Source organism: Musca autumnalis, unplaced genomic scaffold, assembly GCF_047663935.1.
Source record: "Musca autumnalis isolate F117 unplaced genomic scaffold, ASM4766393v1 scaffold_5, whole genome shotgun sequence".
NCBI classification, from domain to species: Eukaryota; Metazoa; Arthropoda; class Insecta; order Diptera; family Muscidae; genus Musca; species Musca autumnalis.
In genome coordinates, this window is record NW_027412088.1 from 32,492,444 (window position 1) to 32,512,276 (window position 19,833).

At 37.1% G+C, this 19,833-nt stretch overlaps 1 protein-coding gene and 1 long non-coding RNA gene across 33 annotated transcripts in view; both read left to right on the top strand.

Moving 5' to 3' along the window:
- Positions 1 to 19,833, top strand: part of psq (BTB-domain-containing protein pipsqueak) — a 384,732-nt gene that overhangs the window by 96,148 nt on the left and 268,751 nt on the right. For 2 of the 32 annotated variants that reach the window (XM_073991027.1, XM_073991026.1), the window contains exon 1: positions 17,813 to 17,918. The exons of 26 other annotated variants lie outside the window; for them this stretch is intronic. The gene's annotated coding sequence lies outside the window, so the exon portion shown is untranslated. Of the gene's footprint in view, positions 1 to 17,812; positions 18,911 to 19,833 lie in introns of those variants that run through there. 4 more of the 32 variants (XM_073991024.1, XM_073991025.1, XM_073991022.1 and 1 more) reach the window with 4 other exon arrangements.
- Positions 6,267 to 13,571, top strand: LOC141406033 (uncharacterized). The gene is made up of 2 exons (XR_012413308.1): positions 6,267 to 9,767; positions 10,520 to 13,571. It is a non-coding gene; the product is annotated as an uncharacterized lncRNA (long non-coding RNA).

Consider the following 19,833-nt stretch of genomic DNA (forward strand, 5'->3'; position numbering starts at 1 on the left):
GTCCTATGGAGTCCTTCTATGCTATAGAAGCTTCCTATGGAGGCCTTCTATGGAAGCGGTCTATGTTATAGAATCCTCCAATGGATGCCTTATATTCTATAGAAGCCCCCTTTGGAGGACTTCTATGCCAAAAAAGCCTACTATGGAGGCATTCTATGCTATTGAAGCCTCTTATGGAGGCTCTATACTTATTTATACACTTTTTAGAGTGTAAGGTGGGTGTGCTTATCATTGCACTTCGGTGGCTACCGCTACTTAGAAATACTTCAATACAAACCGCTAAACAAATTTCGATTTTTTTAAAGCGATAAGTGGGAATAACCCCTTAATGGGTTTGTATGCATGACCTCCTAAAGGAGTAGGACAGAGAAGTACGCAGGGGGTGGGCCATGGGGTCCATCGAAATGAAAATTTTTCATACACTTTTTGAACATTTTGCTTCCAAAAAGTCAAATTGGGTCTAGTGGGCCCACTCTGAAATGAATTTCTGTGTACGTTGGTGCTGTAGGGAAATATTATAGATAAAGGAATTTTCTGCAGATAGTTGTAGTAGGCGTTCTAATGGGTCCCCTCAATACATAGAAGACCTTCTAAAGGTATCATGATAGCAAAAGGAGGTTCCTTGATAGATAGAAGACCTCTTAAATGTATCGTCGACAGGTAGGAGACCTTTGTAAGGTTTGTATCTTCTTAAATATATCTTCTACTGATAGAAGACTATTTCAGATATCAGAGTCTTCAATAAAGAGAAGACATCCGAAAGGGACATTTCATGGGGTCTTCTTTATAAAGGATATCTCCATAAGGAGTTTTCTATAGATAGAAGATCTCCCAAAGCGGTCTCCTAAGGATAGCAGACCTTCTAACGAAGTTTTCTATAAATAGTAGACCCTCCAACGAAGTCTTCTATGAAACGAAGACCTCCCAAGGATGTCTTCTATGTATAGAAATCCTCAAGGGGTTCTTCTGTAAATAAAAGGACTCATAAAGGATGATTTTTAATAAAGAAGACTTCATAAAAGGTTCTTATATAGATGAAAGACCTTGTAATAGGGTCTTCTATAGATAAACGACATCTAAAATGGATCGCCCATATACATATATAAAAGACCTCTCAAATCTATTTCATCTTAGAGAGGTATCTGTAGATATGCTGGCTTTTAAAGGGGTCTTCTACAGATAGAAGATAGATATAGAAGACTTATAAGATTGCCCTTCCTTAGATGGAAGACATCGGTATGCTATAGGTAGAAGACCTGTTTATAGGGTCTTCAATATAACAAGACATCTTAGAAGGGTCTTATGTTGATACACAGAAAAAAATCCGGCGATAAAAAAAATTATCATATTGACGAAATTCGATAAAATTATTTGATCACAAAGTAAAAATACAACTGATAAAATATTTCACATATTGACTAAAATATTTATCGATTTTTTATATTGAACTGATAAAAAGGAATATGTGGAATATTTTGATAAATATTTTTGTCAATATGTGAAATATTTTATCAGTTGTATTTTTACTTTGTGATCAAATAATTTTATGGAATTTTGTCAATATGAAAATTTTTTTTATCGCCGGAAAATCGATAAATTTTTGATTGAATCTTTGAATTTCTTTATCAAATGGCTAAAATTTTTTTCTGTGTAGATGACTTCCTAAAGGTGTCTTATATATAATACATCTCAAATAGGTCGTCGATATAAAGAATACCTCTTAATGGTATGCGCTTTTAGAGAGGTCTTTTGAAGATATACAACCTCTTATAGGGGGCTTCTACATACAGAAGACTTATAAGATGGGTCTTCCTTAGATAGAAGACTTCGTAAAGGTGTCCATCTAAAACAAACCCTTAGAGGTATGTTTTTTTATTACACATAGTAGAAAAGTCATCGGTATAAAAAATGAATAGTTATAGATAGAATGGCTATTTAAAGGTTTTTGGTAAATAGAATACCTCTATAGAGGATAGATAAACGCTCTCTTTAGTGGGTCCTCAATAAATAGAAGACATCTTAGAGGGGTCTTCTTTATATAGATTAAAGGGTTCTTCTATAGATAGATTACTTTCTAAAGGACTCTTCTATAAATTTGAAATCTCCTTAAACAGAATGACGTCTCGAGGTAGTATTAAAGAACTCTTGAAGATTTCTTTCATAGATAGAAGACATTTTGAAGGTGTCTGCTATAGATATAAGGTCTCTTAAAGGGACCTTCTGTGGATGCAAGAAGTCTTAAATAGGTCTTTAATAAATTAAATATATCTTAAAAAGGTTTTCTGTAGTTAGAAAATATCTTAAAAGAGTCTTTCATAGAGAGAAAGTCTTCTGTACATATAATACCTCCTAAAGTGATATTCTGCAGATAGAAGCCTTCCTAAAGGATGTAGACCTTATAAGGGAGATTTTAGAAGTAGAAGGCCCTTTATTTTCTTCCTTTAGAAAACTTTCTATAAAATTCTTCTGTTCATAGAAGTCTTTAAAAATGTCTTTGTTCCACTAAATGCCTTCAAAAAGTCTTCGTTACATAAAAACCCTCGAAAAGTCTTCGTTGCTTACAGAAGAACCTTTCGTAGAATTCCTTTAAAATGCCATCAAAAGACTTTTCACAAAAACCTTTCTATTCAAGACCTTTCTTCTTTCTCCTTACAATAGAAAACTTTTAGAAGCAGTTATTCTCATAGAATACCTTCAAACGGTTTTATTTCCAAATTAAACCTTCAAAAGATCATGGTTTTAAAAAGGACCGTAAAATGTTTTTTTTTTCCAAAATAGACCCTCTAAGGATATTCAGCCCTAATCTTAGCATAAATTCCCTGGGAGTTTTTAAATATCGTTATAATTTGTAGCTGTAATTGATATGATACTTTCGGGATTATCTCGGGAAGTAGAGATTTCTCCAACAAAAAGTTTGCTGTTGTAACTCTAAAATGTATCTGCGAATATGCCTCAATTTAAACCAAAATGTTTTAAATTATGTTGGGGAGATACCGAAAGGAGTGAACCTATACAGTCCATAACCGAATTTAATGTAAGTTTGAAGAAACAATTACAATGTATAAAGTTTGGACTAATTCGGTTTCTCTACTCTGCACGGAGGAAAAACAGTCCTCCCTAACATATGTCCCAAACATATTTTGTTTGCAATCAGTCCCAAACATAACATATGTTTGGGTCCTGCAAACAAATGTATATTTGGGTGCAAACAAATATTTGTTTAGATATAATATAAATACAAACCCAAAAGCCACAAAAAAAAAAACAAACACATGCATCAGAGGGCGCTTACTGAGAGCAAGAGAGCGTAAATTTCAATGTAAAACATATTGAAATGTATGCTCACTGGCTCTCAGTAAGCGCTCGTTGGCTATATCTAACATATATACACATTTAAAAATGGTGGTGGTTTATTGAAAGGTATAAAAATACCAAACACAAAAGCAACAACAGACACATAGGTACATAAAAATTCCAAAGAAATACATTACATATTTTAATAAAAGGAAAAGGGAATGAAATTATAATAAATAATAAAATTCACACTTTTAAAAAGAAAAACTATATAGAAATATCGTTGAGCGCTTCTCCTTAGTTGTGAAATAAAACCCATTTTCCTCAAAGTTGAAATCATCATCGGAAAATCGGCATCTGGAATCAAATGATTATATAATGTAATATATAGGCACATCCATATTTCAAATATACATATCGTCACCATAAATGCCCGAAGACGTAACCCACAAAACCAAAACTTTACAGGAGAAGCAAAAAACGTTATAAAATAAAAAACTGTTTTACGGAATATTAATCTTATGAAGGTGAGTATATGGGATATTATCGATCATATACGAAGGGGAATAAGTAGTGAAACCAAAACCGCTAAATTGGTTAGTTTTGAGATCCTCCATTACAACAAAATCTGCAATATTATCCCATTTTCCGAAATGCAATTTCTTGAATAGGATCGTTGTTTTTGAACGTAGAAGCTTGAAATTTTGCCAGAGCATGTATTTTAGCTTTATGTATCAGATTACGTCAAAAAACGAATTTCGATTTTCATGTCGGTTACGTCTTCGGGCATTTATGGTGACGATATGTATGTATGTGAAAAATGTATTGATGTAATTACCAATATTAAATGCGATTTCTTCCTTCTCCAATAAAATATTTCCATTCACCTTTTTGATTCAATTGTAAATTGTATTGGGTATTTAATTTACTTACTAAGAAGCACAATTTCTTAAAGAAAACACAAAACACTGATTTATTCACTCACTTTACCGTCTTTACTCAACGATTGAATTTAGAAAACAACATTTTTTCTTTTCCCCTAAGCTTGCTACGTTGATTAACAACAACAAATCTGTTACTCTCTTTGACAAAAATCCTCTCTCCACCCATACCAAATATGTTCTAACATAAAAAATATGTTGGTACCCAAACCAGCGATGCCAAGTTGGTGGTTTTCCCGCTACTTGTGGTGATTTTTGACGTACAAAGAAACACTTTTTAGGATTTGTAGCGATTTTTTATTTTAAATCGCTACAGTAGCGATTTTGGGTGTTCAAGTTAGCGATTGTAGCGATTTTTATGCAACATTGTTTATTGTCATCACTTTTAAAGCAAACGAAAAATAGTATATTGTGAAGCGAGTTAAATATTCATATATTTAGAGGCCAGATAGTGTTCAAGAATATAGAAAAGCATGGGGATTGGATAAAAACCTGTATGTGCGATTTTTTAAATTTCTCTCTTTCTGTGTAACAGTTGATAATTTCTGCCGTTTTTACACAGTTTTTTGTAGTGTTTTTTGTTCTTAGTCAGTGGAGATTTGTGGTGGTTGTTAACACAACTTTTCGGTAGCGATTTTTACCTAGGAACAGTTGGCATCCCTGACCCAAACCAATAAAATTGATATATGTTATAAAATGTTGCAAACAGATATTTGTTTGGATCCAAACAGATATTTAACATATATTTTTTTGCGTGTAGAGGTATCGCTTTACCCAACTAACCAGGCAGACAGTCGGAAGTATATAATTAGATCGACTCGAAATGTTTGAAGTGGATGTGGTCTTAACATAACCCTGGGTCGCTCACTGAAGTACGTGCATGCGCCCAAAAAATATTTTTTTGTCAGAACACGGGCGTATTGACCTCTCTATAGATGGTCACGAAGCCCAAATTAAATATGATATAACACCAAATTTTTGTTGTGTTTCTTCTTCGAGATGAGCTGAATGATCAGAAGGTTTTTAGTTTTGTAAATGGAGAAGAATGTCAGAGAAATTGTCATCACAAACACTACTACATGTCTCGCACATGGTGGCGGTGCCCATTATGTTGGACAATCTGACTTTTTTTCGTTCTATATATATATATACCGAATTTATTAATAAGTGGCAATTAAAAATGCAATATAGCGAATTTTTGAGTTTATAGAAAAAAAAATTTTTTGGTTTATAGAAATACGTTTTCTTTGAGTTGCCGACCTTGGATCGGGATTTGAAACTTTCGCCATGACTTAAAGCTGGCTATGAGTTCAAACTCCTCCTTAGTAACATTTTTATTAAAGACGGACTTAATGGCCAATAGGCTTTATGAACGGCATTGTGTAGGTCATAACGCCCAAGATTATATTTTGGGCTTAACTCCCTTTGGCGTTAGTCAGGTCGCCGACTTTTCTTCCTTATATTACAGTCTTTGACGTGGATGTCTTAGAATCATTCAATTAGAATAAAAATGTATGTCTTCGTCTGATTTGGTCCTTCGAGCGTGAAGCACAAACAATTAGACATATGCTCTGTGTTTCCTTCCTTCAAATTTATATATGTCTTTAAAATTTCTTTAATGCCATTTTAACAATTGTTTTCTTTTGTCTTCTTCCAGGTATGTTCGTATTTCAATAAATTTCTGAAAAATACTATAACTTTGTGGTAAAGGTAAGTTAGGTTGTGAAGGAAATTAAAAAGTTCTTCCATTTAAAGACGATGGAAGGACCGACCCTTTACTGTACGCAGTTGAAACATGGACAATAAAATCTATGGACGAGAGGAAATTGGAGGCCTTTGAAATATGGTTATATCGAAGAACATTAAAGATTCCATGGACTGATTGTATCTCAAACGAAGATATTCCTAGAAAATCCTTTTTAAAAGGATGAATATTGACAAACAGCTGCTAAAGATAATCAGAAAAAGAAAAATAGCATACCTCGGACATATAATTAACAACAAATATAAAATTCCGCAAACGAATCTCAAGGAAACAATTGAAGGAAAATGAATCAAATGAAGGCGGGAAATGGCGTGGCTACGGAACATACAAGACTGGACAAATTTCTCTGATGAACAAAATCTAAAAATGTCAGAACAAATAGACAACTCATTAAAAAAATTATGATCGCTAATATCCGACTATTTGCAAATAAAGAAGAAGGAAGGACCTTTGTGGAGAGGCGAGGAAAATTACAACATTTGTATGTTTTGTATGAAACCATGCCTGGAGAATTTAAGGTCCCATTTTAAGGTCGTCCTTCATTCGATTCCTTAAAGTCTTTAATAAAATTAACCATCCGAAAAAACAGACATTTTTTCTTAACCTACCAATTAGAAGCACAATAAATTTTCAATCCTTTCCAAGATTTTGCAATACTCATCAAAAGTGTTAAGATTCATAACTTTTTTCTGATTTTCGTTGTTGTTGTTGGTTCTTCTAAAAACTGATGATATTTTTTCTGGCCTAGGAGGGACAGCGTAGAGTTTCGTTCGTTTTGTCTCTTTTTAAATTGAAAAATTTAAATTTTCTTCGCCATATGGCCATCTCTTTCTAGCATTCATTAAGGAAACCCCTTTTTCGCTAAAAAAAAAGGTAGGATAACTGTGGTGGTGAGTCCACCATAAAGTTCACAACCCACTGTTATGTGTTGCTAGTTTGTGTTTTTTTTCTGGTATAGTTTTTACCATTCTTAATTACTACAAGTACATTAGGGTCTTCCCAAGAAGAATGAATTGCTGCTGCTGCCCCTTGCTGCACCCTTTCTCCATTGTTTATGTATTTAGAAGGATGCCTCCCATTAGCTATGGTAGTGTCATGTTTTTTTGGGGGGAGTTATTTACCTCCAACCTTCCTTTACAACATGGTATTTTTTTGTTGTATATAAAGAAATGGTAGAAATGGACCCAAGAAAGTTTGAGAAAAAGGGGTATTTATGCACAACAACACCACTGTGTTGTTGTTGTTGCTGCTGCTGGGCCAAACACATCCGTATAACAGAGCAGCCAGTCATTAATAAGATACGTTGTGGCCAAGTGGCGATTTCTTTTTTCTTCCTTTGCTTCTTCTTCCTCTTCGTCATCTTTCTCCAGCTTATCACATGGGTCGTAGTCCTCCCCCTTCCAAACATATTTTGCATTGTGTATAGCAGGAGATATTCTTTTTCTGTGTGCTTTGTTTTAGGCCAGCCAGGCACTCAAGCACTGCCTTCTTCTTCTTCTTCTACTTTACGCCTTAACGGCGTCTAAACCTTTTAGGCAAAAGGAGAGAGCGAGGAGGGGGTCATTTCAGATCTACATTTAAGACATTCATCAATACTTTGCTTGTCCATATTCATATTGCCATTCCATGGCAATAATGGATAGATGGATGGATGGTTGAAAAAAAAATCGCTCAGAATTGATATGAGGGACCCTTCATCAAACATATCGTAAGCGGCGGGTAGCGAGTCCGAGGAAACAAATCACTTGACTGCAATGCTGTTCTTTTGTGTGCTTTATGTTTCTCCAATACGTTTTTTTTTTGGTTTTTGGTATCGGATTCTGAGGTTTCTTGTCATTTCAGTTGTTTTTGTTTTTTCTTCTACTTCGTCTTCTACTTCGTCTTTTATTTCTTTCTTTCTTTGCTGGCGAAAACCACCAAGAACATTATTGCAATGAAGCATAACCTCTGACCAAATGGATGTGTCACTAGTTTTCATATATAAGAATGCCTCGAACATGATTTTCAGATTTTTTTCTTGAAGAGAAGGAATCTCAGAGCTTATATAGAAGAGAGTGCACATTGGCTGCTCTCTCAATTTCTGTGTGAGTGTTTTTTCTCCAGAATCTTGAGTATTTTTTCTTTATTTTATGCATTTTTTTTTAGCTTTTTCCACTTTTTTTCTTTGTGTTTTTCTTTCTTCGCATTTTTCCTCCACTTTCTTTGAAAAGAAATTATGAAAAAATGCCTTGCCCTTGTACATATCTGCTTGGTAATTGTTCGAGTACGACGAGAGCGCATCTTCATTTGAATGTATCTCAAGAAGTTTTCGCGCTGGACAATGGTCAAAATGCAATGGCTGGCGTCGTCGGCACCTTGCAAGTATCACTTTGCACCCACCATCTAGGAATACAGGGTTTGGTTGTAGGAAAATGAAAGGGCGAATGTGTTTATTTGTGGAATGGGATTGGATGGCTGCACAAGAGGAATTGGCTTTTCTAAGGGGCAGTTTAATAAGTTGGGAAATTGTGCGGGTTATTTAAAGTTAGAGTAATGTGACGTAAACCTATATATATTAAAGTGAGGCGTAGCTGTTGCGATCTAGCGTCTCAAGGTTGTTGTCATATCGCTTGTAAAGTTGGAAACTTATTATCAGGAAACTCAGAGCGAAGAAAAACTGTTCCAGGAAACTACAAAAGAGCACAACCTTGTCACGTCGAAATCTAATTCCAACCTCTATGGAGTTCCGAAGCAGGTGATGGAAATTTGCATTTTATTGATGGAACATTTCGAGCAAAAATTAGGGACAAAGTCCGAACAAAAAAAATTCCACAGGATTTTGTCTTTTAACGGGATAATGATTCAAAAGACATCGCTCTTAATTGTCGACTTTGAATCTTATATAACTGTCCAGAATATCTTAAGACCCCTCCTCAAAGTTCCGACATCAATCCTATTGACAACACACATTATGGTTCAACTTATATGAGAGAGAGAGAGAGAGAGAGAGAGAGAGAGAGATAGAGGGAGAGAGAGAAAACATCCATGCTCATTGATGGCTCCATTCGCTGTAGAGTCGCAGCTTGCCCTACGAATACGGTCAGGTGTCATAATTTCAGTTGCTTGAGGTTGAGTGCATTCTTGGGTGTCAGTTCCTGCACTACCAGATCCAGTGGATGAGGATCAAGTAGCACATTGAGGGCAGCTTGTGGCTATGGGCAGCCAGTGACTAGGGACAGACTGTGACATTGTGGGAGAGAGCATGACTATAGTAATTAGGATTGATACTGTTCTTTGGACATTAATCAATTTGCGCAAACTCGATGTCTTGCTACGAAGCATTCTACCTAACCAGAGCTCTATAGGTCAAGAATTTGGCGTACAATTAGTTCTCAGCTCTTGCCAATGGAATTATTGCAGGAAAATAGAACTATAAGCCATCTACTGGTACGTTCCCCACATTTCTTTTCTATCTTAATTGATGGTGCTGCCAATGTACTTGGGTTCTAAAGAGAGCTCTTGGGTGATTTCATCCGACTTTGGTAAGATGAATGGTTTCATTTCTCTCTTGTTCGTGAACAGAACCAGATCAGTCTTTGACGAAGGGGTGCTCAGAATAGTTCGTATATTAGTAGTGGTAAGACACTCTCCCCATTACTAAGCAATGGCAAATGAGAAATAAAGAGAGAATACGTGTGGTTTGTTTTTACGCTACCGTAAGGAAGTGATCACCAATGCTTTGACGGGTCAACCTAAAGATCCTCGTGTGCTCATAGCAATAGCGGAGAGTTTCGGATCGTAAATCGTAAACTATATCAGTCATTCTCTGAGTCCTAGACAAATTATAGGTTGAAATAACTAGCGCACATTTCGTCGAACGTGACTGAAGTCTTATCCTCCTTATTCCCAGGGTTCGAGAGTGACTTAACCTTTGTCGACAGTTTACACTGTGAACACAAATTTTTGGGGCATAGATAATTCCTTTTGGAGATAAAAGCCCTTGGTGAGTATATTAAAAATCCCAAAGGACAGATCCGCCGTGAGTCGAACTTCCGCGTTATGGCGTGATGAAGTATTTGCTAGAGACCCTGTAAGGCATCAGGTATTACCGTTATATCTTTGTTCACTGTTGTTTTAGCTTATTTTTGAGATGACATGTCTGCAGTCAAATCGAATGAGGATTATTTTCGTAGAGCACTTCGACCTTCTAACTCGTTTACTTCAATGTCCTTTTCGTCCTTTATTTTAAGAGCCGCTACAAATGTGCCACAAGATGACGTTTTGCAGCTTCGATAGGTTCTGCAAAAATGTCGCTCAGAAAATTTTAGGTACGGCTCTCATTGACAACTAATCGATTTTGTCGCGTTTTCGTGATCGTTATGTGCATTTTCCTACGAAAATAAAATAATCCTCATTCGATTCGACTGAAAACGTGCCATCTCAAAAATAAGCTAAAGCAACCGTGAACAAAGATATAACGCTAATTCCTGATGCCTTACAGGGTCTTTAGCAAAAACTTCATCACGCCATAACGCGGAAGTTCGAATCACGGCGGAGCTGTCCGTTGGGGTTCTTAACAAGGCCTATCTTCCCCAACAGGAATTTTCCGTGCCCCAGACTTTCACCTACATTTTGTTCTACAGTGTATCGGCTGCAAAAGATGTACCTACCTTTTCTGCTTATGCTCGCTGACCAACCTTTTGAGTTCCATTGTCAGTTCGCCGATTCTGGGGTCATTAGAGTTGACGACGTAGCTCGTCACGCTCGTTTGCTAGTCCCGTAAACCCTGCTGGGAAGTTCGGTCTTACTTCAAGTATTCTTAGACATCCTATCTGCTATTTGAACACCAAAAAGAGTTGGGCCGTTCTCTGAAGGGATGATTGGTGAACTCTCTGAAGCAGTGAGGCGTTCAGGGGTGATTAAGTCGGGCGGTTTGTTGATGGATACGATTATGGGGTGATTATTTGATCTAATAGAAACGACGGGTGGCCAGGTGACATGATGGTTATGTCTGGGAGAACTATGACACTATCCAATAATTCTGGTAGGGCGTCCTCATTGACCCTGTAACACGTACAGCTTTAATCTGTTCAGTCTGTACTACATACAGTCAACTAAAAAAGTCTATATACACCCTATAAATCTCCACTTGAAATCATTTGTCATATTTTTAGAATTTGAGGTGAATTTATTTCCAATTTCCCCACGATCCACATTTTTATTTTTTACGGTCATCATTCTTGTTCAATATGAATTGTGGCAGACCTACTCTGGATAGTCGTGACAGCTGACGCTTTCCAGATGCAATAGTTGGAAGAATTTACCCCGAGGTCGGAATTCACGTGGCACTTATTCATGGCAACAGCGGCTGCAACTGTGTGAATAACATTCAATCCGGCCTGTTAATGATTCCCTCTTGTAGCGTTTGACCTCTCTCTATCTAGATCATAAAGATCCCCGCTGACGAGACCCCCACTACATGACGATTATGACGAACAATAATATTGTTCTCCGCATAAAAAAAGTTCACTGAAGACATCAAGAGGCACACTGATACAGTTCTCGGGGCACACGCTTCCATTACATTACACTTGTATTCGCGAACCGCACCAGCCTCGGATAGCTTATCAAATACCAACCTATCACATGTACTCAACAAGGTTACGTTTCGTGTTGCCGTTTAGTGACTGGAGGACCTTGTTCCAATTTTTGAGTTTGTCGCAGATAATTGCGTCACTCGCGGCCGACATAAACATACCATTAATCCTGACCCAAGTATACTGAGGTTGTTGTTCGTTATCTGAATTGTTCTAGCGTCGACCTGGCCCTTCAAATGGCATTCTCATCTCCGCAGTGAGCGATATTTGTATATTCCCCTGCGAGGAATAGGAGTTTAAACTTGCACAAATGTCTTCAAAGTTGAAACCCGACGCCAACATCGTCCAATCATACACTTAGCTAAGGATCTTTATTCCGCCGGTAGAGGTTGGAATACAAGAAAAGTAGAAGTCAAACAGATACCCTCGTTGGGAACCTCTCTGTTTCACCCTACGGATCTTAGAATTTTTGTATTGTACGTATGACTGCCATCCACAGTTTCAAATTAATCGGAAGGGTGCCTCAAATATAGTGGCGCGCCGGACTGTATCAATGGCTTTTGAGAGGTCAAGCGGTATTATGTGTCTCGTCATCCTATGTTTGTTAAGTTTTTGTTATTTTACTTTACTGACTGTGGAATCTATCCTGATGTTCGGCAACTGGACTAAAGCCTCAAGGTTCTTTGCTATAATTGTTCCATAAACATCCCATACGGGACAAATGAGACTTCTCTCATATCAATGAGTGCAATCCGATTGATATTACCTCGATGATATGGGACCTTTTGTTTATTGCCGAGTCCGAACGGCGGGTCTTAAGACACCACTTGTAGAGAAGTTTTACATGGCTGAAATATTTTGCCACCGTTGAAAATTTGTTGATGTTGCCTGACCGGGGAATCAAACCCACGTCCTTCTGCGTGCAAGGCGGGTGTGCATACCATTGCACCAAGGTTTTTTGCTACTGGCTACAAAATTGAAATAAGCTTAGGATTAATCTTTCCTGCACCATTGTCTGGATTTAGTAGCTTCACTACTCTGCCCTTTCGTCAGATGTTGAAGAAGTTGGGGTCTTTCAAGAAATACTTGACTCCCGACTGTTTCAGCATAATTTTTCGTTCAGGAGCAACCCTTTGGATGAGATGGCGCTTTGGATGACATTTACAGTTATTATCCATTGGGACATTTTTATTCTCTTGTGCTCGATAAATTGTCGGTTAAAATAACTCGTGAACCTCTTCGGATCAGTCAACGTGATTTCGTCGAATGTGACTGAAGTTATATTCTCCTTTCCCAGAGCTAGAGAGCGACTTTTCCTTTGTCCACAGTTTTCTAGTACCGGCAGTTGTAGCTTTTGCTCTCCGACCAACATGTTGACTTTCATTGTCAGTTTCCTGATTCTGTGACCATTAATCCTGGTATGAAAAAGCTCATCACTATCGTTTGCTCTGCTGCGAAGTTTGGTCTTACCTCTAGTATTCAAATTGCAGCATCATGTTTGAGCAGTTCTCTGAAGCTGTAATTAGTAAATACTTTAAAATTAGGCCAATTAGGTCCAAGAGAAATAACGGGCTGCCAGGTGACATCACATTTTTTGTAGGCTTATTTAGTACCCAATAATTTTGTCCTTAAATTCCTGTCGATATGAATTCATCGTAGATTTTTTAAAGCTTTTGGATCATTATGGCAAGAAGCACTTGACCACTAAAGAATTATACCATTGCACAGTGGCCAAATCTCCGAACAACCTGGCCAAAAATAAAAAAAAAAACTTTATCAATTTACGCAAAATTGTGTCAAATATTGTTTGCGTGTAGTTATGAAAAAATATATACGTTTCTTGTTTAGTAAGTGGGTATAAAAGCAGGTCAAAGTGACCCTATTAAGAAAAAAATTTCAATATTTATGGTGTTTATTAAAATATTATAATATCCAAAATTCTATAGGAGAAGGGACCAAAGAGACCCTTTTAATGACCGTCCGATGGTTTAAAAATATGAAAAATGAAACCAGCGACCCGAAAAACATAAGAACCCAAGGTTTGTTAATTTTTAAGAGATTTGGCGAGGTTTTTCGAAAAAGTGGCCACTGTGCATTGTAATCAGAACACCAAATAAACCTTCTTTGAAAATTTCAAGACCAATCCCGAACTGCCTTTAATATGCAATTAAGTGAAAATTTTGAATTTCTGTGAGGGCGATACCGAATGAAGTTTTCCGATATAGCCCATCTTCGAACTTGATTAAAGCTTGAGAGAAATATTACAAAAGTTCGATCTTTGTTAGTTACAAATTGGGATGCTTAATTTATTTTATTTATGTAAAGGTTCGCAATGGACATACATGATATTTAAATCAATAAATCTCCCGATAAATGCATTTTTCATTCTTGTTTCAATTAAAGCATGGTGTGGATACTAACTAACGAGTTTTGAAAAAGAAATATGAAAATCAAGAGGCTACGTGACACGAACAAATGACATATTTGTAGTTTAGACTATGCCTATTACATACAAGGATTATCTTCATAAATGCTAAACTTTGTAAGAAGTTTTCTTGTGATGGGGTACTTACCACTATACTATCGAGGAAAGTTGAACTGAATAACAAAATTTAAAAAGTAAGTTTATATTTGGCATGAATTCAAGCCGTAGAGAATATTTTGAAACAATAAATTTAATCTGCAGTCTGAAGAAATTTGTGGTCACGACATAATTTATGCGAATGTGATACTAGCTACCAAAAGAAAAGCTAACTGCACTAACTGCAAGATTTTCAATGATATGCCTACTAACCATTATACTATCGAGGAAAAGTGTTTTCGAACAAGAAATATGGATATCAGTACACTACGTGACACGAACCAATGACATATTTGAGGTTTCGATTCTTCAACTATTCTAAAGTACTACAAGTTCAATTATCTTCATGGAAATAAAACGTTGTTAGTAGCTTTCTTGTGAGGTGTACTAACCACTATACTATCGAGGAAAAGTGCTGTGAACAATACATTTGAAAGACAATATTTTATTTGATACGATTCCATGCCGTGAAAAAAGTTGAAACAAAAAATCTACGGCCTGGAGAAAATTGGGTTCATGACAGAATGATAGTTACCAAAACAGCAAAGTTAATTGCTCCGACTTTTTCCTACAATTTCCAACGAAATATAGGATTTTCAATGATATATGGCTACTAACCACTGTACTATCGAGGAAAAGGAAAAGTGTTTTTGAAAAAGAAATGTGAAAATCAGAAGACTACGTGACACGAACTAATAACATAACGCTCGGATTATCTACATAAAAGAAAAACGTTGTCAGAAGTTTTCTTGTGATAGGGTACTTACCACTATACTATCGAGGAAAAGCGTTCTGAATAATAAATTAAAAGCCAAGATTTTATTTGATGAGAATCCACGCGCCGCACAGTGGTCGAAATCACTGATCTAGCGGCGCGAAATTAATAACTTGGAAACGAATGGAGATATCTTTCTGAAATTTTGCACAAACTCAGTCTGTGTCTGTGGGTAATAATGTACTAAATATGAACAACATCGGCTAATATTTTTTTATAGCCCTCCTGATATTCGGTACCTCCTGATATTCGGTATTTTGAGGATTTAAGCCACCCTTTCCTTCCAAATTAGTTGTAATTTAGTACTTAGTGTTTCTAGTGATCACTAAACCTTTCCACAAAAAATTGTGGACATATGTCCACGTTTGGGTATAGGTCCCTTTTAAGGTACCTCCAGATTTTCAGTATTTTGGGGGTTTAAAGCAACATTTTCCGGCCAAATTAGGTGTAATTTGGTATTTGGGGTTCTCAGTGGACACAAACATTCTTCACCAAAAATTGCGGACATAGGTCTACGTTTTGATATTGTCCCCATATAACGGTACCTCAAAATATTCGATATTGTTAGGATTTTGTTGTCTACATTTTCAGACCAAATAAACTGAATTTTGCATAGGAGGTTCTCATTGGTTATACATCTTCTCCACCAAAAATAGTGAACATTGGTCTACAGTTTGATATACCCCCCATATAACTGTACCCACAGATTTTGGGTATTTTGAGGATTTAAGCTATTTTTCAAGACCATTTATCAGCAAGATTTGCAGCTAAATTGTGGTTATTCGGAATCTAGGAATCTTTTATACTTCGATTTCTTTACTTTCGCGCCGCTAGATCCATGGTTTCGACCAGTATGCGCCGTAGAGAAGAAATTGATAGTTATTTAATCTGTGGCCTGGAAAAGTTGTGGTCATGACAGAATTTATCCGCTTTATCGTCAAGCTCTCCTTATATCAGTTGATAATTAAAGTATTCATAATCTAAAATTTTCGCAGCAAATTTCAGACCCACTTATCATACGACCTTAAGGTCTGCAATCACTCCCATCCTCCTATGATTAAACCACACTTCAAGCAATCACCCACATTCCAATTGGAGGATAGTGGATAGGGTACCAATTGTATTCCGCTTATTTTTTTTCGTTCTTGGCCTTTTATATGAAATTTCAATTGAGTGAGATCTGCTATTTTCTTTCATGCGATGCGACGGCAGCTCTTCTTCACTTCTTAAGGGATGCCTGAAACATTTTGCTCAAAAAATATCAAATTTTTCTTTGTTTTTCCCTCACAATATTTCCAATATATAAGAATGTTTTATATAGAGCTACAACAATATTTTTCTCTCCAGGATATTTTTTTTTTTTCGTAACACAGCTTCTATATAATTTGAGTGGTATTATTATGATGTTAACTCAGTTTTTTTGCATTCTCTTTCGCTCTCTTGCGATTATGGCTGGTTTACTAAAAGCGGTACCGTTTTTATGAGCCATAAAGACATTTCGCTCAGCTACCCAGCCAGCCAGGTTACCCCTAACTTGTCTCGTCCACCCCATAAAAACCTTGCCACTCATACACTGGCTGTACCACGTTTTTTTTGCCACCCCTTCTAAGTTTTTGCAGAATGTGACCGCCACCGTCACCAACCACCCCTTGTTGAAGCCGGCCGTACCCAAAGCATTTTTTTTGCTTTAGTTCTCTCTGTATTAGAGAGTTAGCAGTGCCAGCCAGCTAGATGGCTGATTACCATTACCACCACCCTCCTTTTATTGTGGGTTATACTCTGACTACCGCCTGACTCTGACGGCGGCGGCTGCTCTCATTGCCTTGTTTGTTGTTGGATTTCTTGGCAAGAATTCTTGGACTCTCTGCTTGTTTGTTTTTTTTTGCCTTTGTCCCCCTTTCCTCCTCATTTATCTTGCAATTTCCTTTTGCAAGTTTTTCTCGATTTTTTTTTCTCTCCGGATTTCTCAGTCTCTGATTTTTGGGCCATGTCGTCCCACTGTGTGTGAGACATGGTGTGGTGTCGCCCTTCCCCCTACACCTTTGGAACAAATATTGCATTCTTTTTTCCAGCAGGGCTCTTGTGCAGCTTCATCTTCGTCTGTGTCTGCTCCTTCTTCTTCTTCTTTGTGGCGGTTGCAGTACCTTAACCTCCCCTCTCCTCCCCCACTTTCCTGCATCACTCTTCTTCTTCTTCCTCTACTTTTACTTTGATTTTTTTCGCTTTTTTCTGCTGATTTTTTTTTTTTTCACTTTTTGTGGTTGCTGATGGTTTTTTCGCTCTCTTTTTTTTTGTTCCTTTTTCCCTACAATCATCCTCTTCCTGTTGTGTGCTGGCTGGCCACCTTCTTGTATTGGGATTTCTTAGTTTACAATGAAAGAGGGGGACCTGCTGCCATGTCTGATGGATTTTTTTATCCACTTCGATTTGTATTTACGTTTTTTTCTGCTTCTTTGCAATTTATCTGTTCTTCGTCTTCTTTGCTGCTCCTACTTCTTGTTTTTTTTTTCGTTCAAACTGAGATATCAATTTTTTTCTGCCTTCCATGCGGATTGTGATATGTTAGGAGGCTCTTCGATGGATTTTCTTGGAGTATTAAAGGGGAGTTGTTTTTAACCTTTTTTTGGCTTGGGCCCACTGTACCCTTTGCCTTTGCTTGGCTGGCTATGGCGGCTGTTTGCTCCTTGACTCGCATAGTCTTTGGCTGAACTACTGAATGGCTGGCTGGCTGGTTGGTTGCCTGACTGCCTTTGCTTTGCTTACTGCTATTTTTTCCGTGCTTTTTTTTCTCATTTTCCCTTGTTTTTTTCACGTCTTCTTCTCGGCCTGCCAATCTGAGTACACGTGTGCGTGTGTTTGTGGCTCTGTGTGGCAGTTTGTGAGTGTGGCACTTTGTGCAGTGGTGAGTGGTTGGTGGCATAGTAGTACCGTGGCGGTGTAGTACATGACGACGGTGGCGGTGTCGGCGGCAAGAGTAAGCTTGAGTGTGAGTATGCTTTTACTCCTGTACGTTTCAGAATGTCTGCTGGGTGAGTGTGATTGTGTGTGTGTCGGTTCATAAATGTGTGAGTGTGCTAATCGTCGTCGTCGCCGTAGTTGTTGTCGTCATTGTAGTAGTCACATTGCCTGCCTTTGGTCGTCGGTCGGTCGTCTTTTTGCATCATCTTTTATTTGTAATTCTGTTCATCATCATCGTTCATCGCGTTAGTCGTTGTCGTTACGGCCGCCGTTCTGCTCAATACAAATCATTTGTCGCTTAAACGGAAAAGTGTCAATAATCTCTAGCTCCTCTACTACCGTTCTTCTAGCCAGTCCAGGCGTCGTGCACACACAGAGCCCAAGCCAAGACTCGGACAAGAAGAGAAGTGAGCCACAAAGCAAAAACAAACCTCCACATATGCCAAAACAAAAATAACCAACCCGCATTCCTTGTCGTCATTGTGGACGCGACTCGACTCACCTTGCCACATTACATGTGTGCCAGCAGTGGTAGTGGTCTAAAGTTACTACGCGAAAAATACCCCGCTTCGAACGCGATCTTTTCCACAAGGAAAATTGTTCAAAACAGAAACCAAGAATCCTAAAACGTGTGCGGTAAAAAACGTGCAAAACCTAAAAAGTAAATCATTTGCTTCCTTTACAAAAATAACCACAACAACAAAACAAGTGTTCCAAAAAATTACAAAACAGATCCTAAGAAATTAAAAGAATAAATACAACAACAAAATCAAATAAAATAAAAAAAGAAATTTATCTTTAAGAAGAAAATTGCGTCCAGATTTTTGTTATCATCTGCTGTGAAAGCCTCTCTCACGCTCTCTTTTGCCCCCAAAACAACCGGCCTCCGCCCGTACAAGAAAAAAGAAAACATCCAATAAAAACCAGGAAGAGAGCCAGCGAAGAGAGTCTTCTAAACGTCTTCTACAACCACAACTTTAAGCTGTGTCGTCGTCCTCCACAACACAAGAGTGGCCAAATGTAATTATCCAATAAAAAACACAAAAATAATATAAAATAAATAATAACAAAATAAATATAAATAATTTATTTTATTTATTATTATAAAACCAACAAAAAAAAAATTACTCTTCTCACCAAAAACATTAACACAATTTCCTTTTGTGCTTGTGTTCTGATTTTTTGCATTTCTTTTGTGTATTTTTTTCTTCGTCTTCTTCATTACACATGTCTTTTATTCATGACATTCACGACAAGAACTCTGCGTCCGTCTTTGTGTGTGTGTGATGATAGAAAATAACATAAAACTCTTACGAAAATTGCACTTTTTTTTTGAGGTGAAGGCTAACCATATGTTGTTCTTCATTCGCTTGCCATTCATTCACTATTTTCCTTTGTAAAAAGAACGAAAAAAAAGCAATGAAAACAAGAAAAAAAGAATTTACCAAAAAGAAAACAAACAATAAAAATTGCATCACTTACACACTCTTACATCAGGGGCAAGATCATCAATGCTCAAGTTGAAAAAGGGTGATCTTCACCAGAAAAGAATCCAATTGGAAGAGGAAATTGGCTATAAAATTACATACGAAATTATCTTCAAAAGATTGTGGGTGCTAACCGCTATACTATCGAGGAAAAGTAGTTTGAAAAATTGTTTTTATATGATATTTTATATAGAGGTTATATTTCGAAAAAAAATTGTGGGTGCTAACCACTATGCTATCGAGGAAAAGTGTTTTGAAAACGAAATATCAAAATCAAAACTGATACTTGGCACGAATCCATGCTGTATTTATAGTCTGAATAATGTGTCCCGCCATTTGAACCGAGAACAAGTAAGGATTATTATCCCCAGAATTATCAAAATACTGATTGCCGAATACCTACAATCGATGAAAATTTTAATTAAAGATTTTGAGGACACTAACCACTATACTATC